Raw genomic sequence first — 8,681 nt, 5'->3', positions numbered from 1 at the left:
CATGTCATCCACATACAAAAGTAAGTAAACAAACGACCTATCATCATTCCTCCTAAAATAAACACAACTTTCATAATTGCATGTCTTAAAACCATTAGAGATCATAAATGAGTCAAACCTTTTGTACCATTGCCTGGGAGACTGTTTCAGACCATAAAGGGACTTTTTCAACAAGCACACATAGTCCTCTTTACGTGAAACTATAAAGCCCTCTGGTTGTTGCATGTAGATGTCCTCCTCAAGCTCACCATGTAAAAATGCTGTCTTCACATCTAATTGCTCAAGCTCAAAATCATGCAAAGCCACAATACCCAGCAACGCTCTAATTGAACTATGCTTTACAACTGGTGAAAACACATCTGTAAAGTCAACACCTAGAATCTGACTATAACCCTTTGCAACTAGTCTTGCCTTATATCTGGCTTCTTCAACTCCAAGTATCCCTTCCTTTCTTTTGAACACCCATTTGCAACGAGCAACTTTCTTACCCGTGGGAGATCTTACCAACTCCCATGTGCCATTCTTATGTAGAGACTATCTGCTCCTGCATAGCAATCATCCACCTATCAGAATCATCATAATTAACTGCCTTTGAATAAGTAGAAGCCTCTTCATTTGAATCAATACTCTCTGCTACATTCAAAGCATAGGCAACCAAATCAGCCTCAGCATATCTATGTGGAGGTTTAACATCTCTTCTAGGCCTGTCCTTAGCGATCGAATATTATGGTGCTGGAGGTGGTGATGTAGGGACAGCACCACCATGTGTCTCTGAACTAGGCTGAGGTGTCAACTCTAATGTAGATCCTGACCCAATCTGAAACTCAACCTGTGTACTTGATTTTTACTAACTTGTATCAGAAAAATCACTAGAAGGCAAATATCGCAGCATAGCATTTTCATCAAAAACAATATCTCTGCTAATTATGATCTTACCAGTTTCAAAACACCACAGTTTATATCCTTTAACACCGGACTTATAACCCAGAAAAACACATTTAACAGATCTGGGTTCTAGTTTTCCATTATCTACATGAGCATATGCAGGACATCCAAAAATCTTCAAATTAGAGTAATCAACAGGAGTACCAGACCATACCTCTAGAGGAGTCTTTTTGTCAATAGCAGTTGAAGGAGACCGATTAATGAGAAAACAAGCTGTAGAAGCCGCTTCAGGCCAAAACAACTTTGGCAAACCAGCATTAGAAAGCATGCAGCGTACCTTCTCCATTATTGTCCTATTCATTCGCTCTGCTACACCATTTTGTTGTGGAGTTTAACGAACTGTATGGTGTCTCATAATTCCTTCTGACTTGCATAAGCCATTAAACTCATTAGAGCAAAACTCCAAGCCATTGTCAGTGCACAAATGTTTTATCTGCTTCCTGTTTACTTCTCTATCATGGTCTTCCAATCTCTAAACATAGCAAAAACTTCACTCTTCTATTTCAAAAAGAATACCCAAAGTCTCTGAGAGAAATCATCAATAATGGTTAACATATAACTGGCACCTCCTTTAGAAAGCACTCTAGATGGTCCCCATATATCAGAATGTATATAATCAAGTATCCCATTAGTGTTGTGAATGCCTTTTGCGAATCTGACTCTCTTCTGCTTCCCAAAGACACAATGCTTACAAAACTCCAATTTACTAATACTCTGACCGTCAATAAGTCCTATTCTGCTCAACTCAGCCATACCATTCTCACTCATATGACCAAGACGCATACGCCAAAGTCTAGTGATATTAGAATCTAACAGAGCACGCGTAGCAACAGCTGCATCACCTGTAACAATAGAGCCCTGCAAGATATATAACTTGGCAGATTTTCTCTGCCCTTTCATCACAACGAGAGCACCTTTGCTAACCTTCAAAACTCCTCCTTCACCAATGTACTTGTACCCTTTCGAATCAAGAGTACTCAATGAGATGAGATTCCTTTTCAAATCTGGGACATGTTTCACATCCCCAGTGTCCTGACAACTCCATCAAACATCTTAATCCTGACTGTTCCAACACCTGCAATCTTACAAGATGCATTATTTCCCATCAACATAGCACCTTTAGATACAGTTTCATATGTTGAAAACCAATCCCGATTGGGACACATATGAAACGTACAGCCAGAATCCAAAATCCATTCATCACTAGGTTTCGAGTTATCAGAGACAACAAGGAGCTCTCCATCACTGTAATTATCTTCTGCAACACTGGCTTGGCCTGAATTGTCCTGTTGCCTTCCCTTTTGATTAGCAGCAGCCCTCTTATTCTTATTTTGTAATTTATAACACTCTGATTTAATGTGTCCTTTCTTCTTGCAATACCTACACACCTTTTCCTTGTTACTTGATTTTGATCTGCCTCTTTCGTCACCACCAAATATAAAGGAAATGTAACACTGAATTGTACGTCTTTGACCTGCCTCTAATAGCAAGACCTTCTGCCTGAATCTCGGATCCCACTACAAGCTGCTTCATCTTTTCCTTATAGAACAAAGCATCATAAACCTCTCCCAAAGTAAGAGTATCACGACTATATAAAATCATATCTCTAAAAGTCGAATATGAAGAAGGCAGCGAACATAGCAAAATCAACCTTAAATCCTCATTCTCGTCCTTAACCTCCATAGCCTCTAAATCAGCAACAATTTCCTTAAATACAGTTAAGTGATCAGCCAAAGACGTACCTTCAGACATACGATGAGAATACAATCGCTGCTTCAGATGCAATTTGCTAGTCAAACTTTTCATCATGCATAATTGCTCCAATTTCAGCCATAATGCAGCGACAGTTTTCTCCTTCAAAACATCCTGCAGAATTTGATTAGAGAGATGAAGTTGAATTTGAGTTAGGGTTTTACGATCCTTTCGTTGTTTCTCTTCCACGGTCCAAGACGAGGGCATCTTATCAAACCCTAATAGCGCATCTTCCAAATCCATCTGCGCAAGAACAGCCCGCATCTTAACTTGCCATAACGCAAATCTGGTGTTGCGATCCAATAGCGGAATATCATACTTCACGGATGCCATTGTCGAAAAAAAACAAGCTTAGCTCTGATACCACTTGTTACGAACAATAAAATAAAACAATAGCAATAGAAGAATAAAATAGAACACACAGATTTACGTGGAAAACCCTTGACGGGAAAAAACTACTGGCAAAGAGAGGCAAACTTTTATTAATGAAGATTGGTACAAAAGGTGAGCAAAATAGAGTGAGTAAAACCTTCAAAATACAATCGAAAAAAACCCTCGAAAAATATATATATATATATATATATATTGTACGGATGGAACAAAGTAAAAAAAAAAATATATATATATATATATATATTCCGTTGTATGGACGGAATAAACTACAATCTCGGGCCTATCGACTCTCGACCTTCGCTACCACTACGGAGTCCTTTTTTTTCTCTCAAAATAGATTTCATTAAACGAGTCACACTGCGAGCTTTCGGATTGGGTCAACAAGAATTTGGGTCACCGACTTTAACAGTGTGATTAGCAGGAATCATTTTTCATTAATTTTCACTTGCAATTAGCTTGATCCTATTCATGGAGCATGTGATGCTCTTCACTCTAGCACTGGCATTTACTGGTAGCTATTGTGTACAATATTTAGTAGAATCAGACTTGGTCATGGGTAAAAAAGTAGGAAGAAATCTTCGAAGAGGTCTTGGAGTGGAGTATAATCACGACTGTACTGGAGTTTAATTGCATAAAATAGATGTTCACAGACTTAGGATTTTATTTATTTGTTTATTTTGCATAAACATTGTTCTAAATAAGAAGCCTCATACCTGTTGCCTTGTTTAAAATAAATCTCAGTTCTCCCTGTATAAGGCTGCCAAACTTCAAGCTCAAATTGGGAGAGTGCAAAAATTAAATAGGTAATGTTAAGGTTTCTATAATCCCCCAACCTGGAAATTCTTTACCTTGTATTGTTTATCCTAGCTTGTTAACCATTTAGTAGCCTTCTCTTTGACAATATGCAGGGAGATATTAGGTGAGTGTCTAAGCAGTGTGTCCCTCAATAGACCTCAAAAACCTAGAAGGTAAATTAGAAAGAGGAATTAGCAAAATCCGATCCAAAATGTTTTCTATTTTTTACCTTTAGTTTTGCATGTTTATCATTTTTTTTTCCCTTCTTGTTGAAAAAATTAAACATGTAAGGAAATTTTATATTTTACAGCTCATGCATTGTTAATGACAATTTCTCCTCTTCTTTTTATAATTTATGAACTCTACTAGAATAAGTTTTTATTTACAGAAATTGAGTACATGCAGAAAAGGGTACTCCTCTTGCATTTTTACATTTTCACATTTTGTTACATTTCCTTTAAAGTTCTCATAAGAAAACCTCATTGTCTATGAAACTACTTTGTGAGAATAAAGCCGATTATATTTTAATCTACAAATTAAATTAAAATATTTTATACTCTTATTCTTTTCGATATTTGGAGTAATAGAATTTGAGCTTGGATCATTACTTGACAAGTTAATCCACGTGAAGAAATTAGACCAAATGTCCTAACAATTTTGGAACATGATGTGGCATGACTACGAGGATTCTTTTTATATATTAAATAACAATTTGACTTGTGCATTATTATTGTCGTGCCACATCATGTTTGTCTGTATATATTAAATACAACGAGCCATTGAAAAACCATTTTTCTCCCTTTTTATACTTGATTGAAAAGAATGTTGTAAATACTTGATTCTTTTTAATTTCATATTTTTAATACTCAACGAGCAGATATTTAACTCATTTTTGTCTTGTGTATATTAATAAAATGATTATTGTGATGCAGGGGAGGATATTTTTTTTGCATCTTGAGATCTTTAAATGATTCAGAGGAATAGGCAAAGGAGCCCGTGTGCACTAGATGGTGGTGATGATGAAACTGTATGATGCAGATGAAGATGGCTTAGAGATTAGGTAAGCACTGTGTTATTTTTTATTTTTATATTTTTATTTGTTTGTTTGTTTAAGTTTATTGTATTTAATGCAACTTATATAGTATATTTAATGTTGGAATTTTAATGTAAAAGTGATTTTTATGTAACTTGCATTTATAGAAGCGCCATTTTAGATTTGTAAATGATATTTAGTGACAAAATAATTAAATTGTGAGATCTAAAAAAAAGAATATTTTATCAAATAATAATTTATTGATCTACTATTATTCATTACAAAAAAAGAGCATCACTAAATAAAAAATATAATTTCTGTGACAAATAAAATAATTTAATCATAATTTAAATGATGTCAATTCCTTTATCATATAAATAGGAGTCCACATTTATGTCACCTACATTATCATTACATTTTTTATATTTATTTTTGTAAGTGAAAGCTGGTGTGATAGATTACTTTTGGGCTTTTGATCGACAGGGAAGATTTGCCTACTTTGTGTTGTAAGATCCATGAGGTCGGACCTACTAAATAATTCCTTGTTATTTAGAAGTAATGAGTTTGTCTCCAAAAACTGTGCTGGATTGCATATCATTGACCAAGTTTGTTTTCTCCAAATTGCAGGTAACAAAATCATATTATAAGAGATTAATTTTACGATCGATATTTTGATAATTCGTACAAAAAATCAGATTAGAAGATGGTTTATCTGCTGCTCTCTAATTTGATAAAATGAAAATATATAAGACTCTTTGGCATGCTGATAATTTTTGGGGACTAATTATGATTCCAGGAGAAAGTCACGTACACTCTCGAAGAATTTGAGACAGGGTTTACAAAATATGCTGCTTTGGGCGCGCTTGCATGTAGCATTATGTAATAGGCTAGGGAAAAAATTTATGCTAATTAGATTGTATACATATATATATATATATATATATATATATATATATATATAGTTTTTTACTTAACCGGGTAATTTTGTACCAGACGTTTTGAATTACATTAATCAGACTTTTTTTTTTTTTTTAAACTTATAATCCTGATGTTTAATTACATGTATCCCGATGATTTTTCAGATGAGAGAATAACTATATATATATATATATATATGCACAATTCATTTAAGGTGAAAATAAAAAAGCTGAATATAAATGGGCTCATTGGTGGATTAAGCTTGGAGGGAAGTCCTCAAATTTTTTTTTTTTTTTAATATATATGTCCTTAGAATAACAAATAGTGCCCCCTCTCAAAACAATAAATAGTGTCCCTTTTTAATTTTAAATTACGTGTTGTATTCTTTATTTTTTTGTAATAATCTTGTAGTCTTTATTTATAAAATTTTCTTTTAGAAAATGTTATTATTTTCCCTTTTTTATACTACTTTTTCTATGGAAATTATGTAAAATTGTTTATAGAAATAGTCAACTTAATTTTCCAATTTTTTATAATTATTAGTGGCCTATGTGGTCAAAATCCCTTTTTAATTTTGAATAGAAGTTACTTTTTTTTTCTTTGTATAGTTACCTTTTTAATTTTACATAGAAAGTTAAAATCATTTTTTTTAAAAAAAATTAAAGTTCATTTTTTTAATAAAATTTTATTTGAATTTGATTCAAAATAGTAACAAATAAGTGAATCCTAATTTAGAATTTATTAAATTTTAAAAAATACATAGCTATTAGTTATGTAAGAATTTATATAATTAACAAAATATATATATTTCATTATTTAACTATGCTCCCCTTAACAAAATTTCTGGATCCTTCGTAAATTATATGTAACTCGGTTGAATGACATGTAATCCAGCTAACTTATCCTCCACTTTCTTCATTTCAACATAATATTGTGCATATATGGGTGATGATATTCCTCATTTTGAGGTTAACAATCCCGTATTATGTGCTATTGCATCCTTAAAGACTTAATGTTTGTTTTGCTTGTTGAAAGAAAATATGTATGCTGTGTTCCTATGTTATTGTTTTGCATTAATTAATAATAAAAAATTAGTATTAATTTATTATTATTATGTTTAGAATTTTCAGTATTATATTTTATTAGAAAAATTAGTCTTATGTTTTTATGATATCTTTAACTTTTTAATTTGAAAATAAATAAATTTAATCATTTAAAACTATTGGATTATATTTCATTTATGCATATTAAATGAATCACACATTGGTCAACTTAATATTAAGTTAAGAAGAAAGAAATGTTAAAACTTTTGATGGGTCCAATATTGGTCAACTTAATAAACACATGATTAACATTATTATTGTTGTCGTCGTTGATTATTATTATTATTATTATTACTATTATTATTATTATTATTATTATTCTTCAAATGATTAGTCAACTTAATATCAAGTTAAGAAGAAAGAAATATTAAAACTTTTGATGGGTCCAATATTGGTCAACTTAATAAACACATGATTAACATTATTATTGTTGTTGTCGTTGATTATTATCATTATTATTATTTTTCTTCAAATGCACCAACATATCCAACTAATTAACTAATTTTAGAAGTCAAACTATACATTTCATAGCTTAGCATTATATATATCTAACAAGTAATAGTTAAAATATTTAGCTTCTCCCAATCAATTAAAACACTTTTTTGTGTATTAGACCATTAAAGCCAGATTGATCTAAAAAACCTAGTTTGGACTGTTCTGTTTTAGATTTGGTTACACTATAATTTAAATGGATTAAGCATATAAAAGTGTTTAGTTCATTCAACCCAATCCAATCCTAGGTATGTTCCCCCCTTCCAAAATAATAATAATAATAATAATAAAATAAAAAAGATTCCTAGCTATAAAAAAAATCCTTAATTTCCATGCACGCAACAATGACAGCCCGAGAAATTACCCCAAGATTTAATCCTACACTGCTAAATTGTGCATGCTCCTACATTTGACCATACAGGTATTGCCAAGTCCAAGTCACGGTGTGGAGAAGTTATGAAATGGACTGAAATTTGATTGACCTTTATGAATCAAATACCAAGCTCTTTGTCAAAAAAAGGGAGGGGGGGGGGGGGGGGGGGGGGGGGGGGGGGGGGGGGTGGGGAGGAGGGGAGAACAAACTCAAGTCCAGCGGTTGAGTTGAGCCTTACTACACACACACACACACACACACACACACAAGTCTCAAATAATTAATTATTTTGTGGTCTAGAATATTTTTATTAAAACAAGATTATATACCATAATTTATGTACGTTGAATTTTCTCAATAAGAGGATTTTTTTCCTCTTTTTGGCAACCAAAAGGATATTACATTAATTAAGAAGAAGAAAAGTACATCAGATTTTAATATATCTATATAATATATAAAAGAAGAAGAATATATGCCACGTGTTATTGTTGTGCACAGCCGCCCCCCTCCTTGGCCGGGTTGATGGTTTTAGCAGCGGTACTGTCGGGACGCCAAAGTGACCGTTGCAGGTTTCTCTCTTTAACCCCCCCGCCAGTCGGTGCTCAGGACGCTGGGTATCGGAAGGCATCACCGGTATATGGTGTGGTGCGTCGGTGTAAATTGTAAATAATGTTTTAAACCCCAAAGGTGTTCTAAAATTATTTGTTATAATTTATTACAGAATATTTATATTTGGGGTATTTATTTATTTATTTGTTGTTTATTAAATTATTTGGTTCATTGGTTTTCGGGAAGTACGACTATCGGGTTTTGTGAAAATGTTTTAAAAGGGGAACATTTCCAACGGAGTGAATAGTGAGGGTTTTGAGAGAAATTA

This window comes from Ziziphus jujuba, chromosome 3 (assembly GCF_031755915.1).
Source record: "Ziziphus jujuba cultivar Dongzao chromosome 3, ASM3175591v1".
NCBI classification, from domain to species: domain Eukaryota; kingdom Viridiplantae; phylum Streptophyta; class Magnoliopsida; order Rosales; family Rhamnaceae; genus Ziziphus; species Ziziphus jujuba.
Note: the sequence above shows the minus strand (reverse complement) of the source record.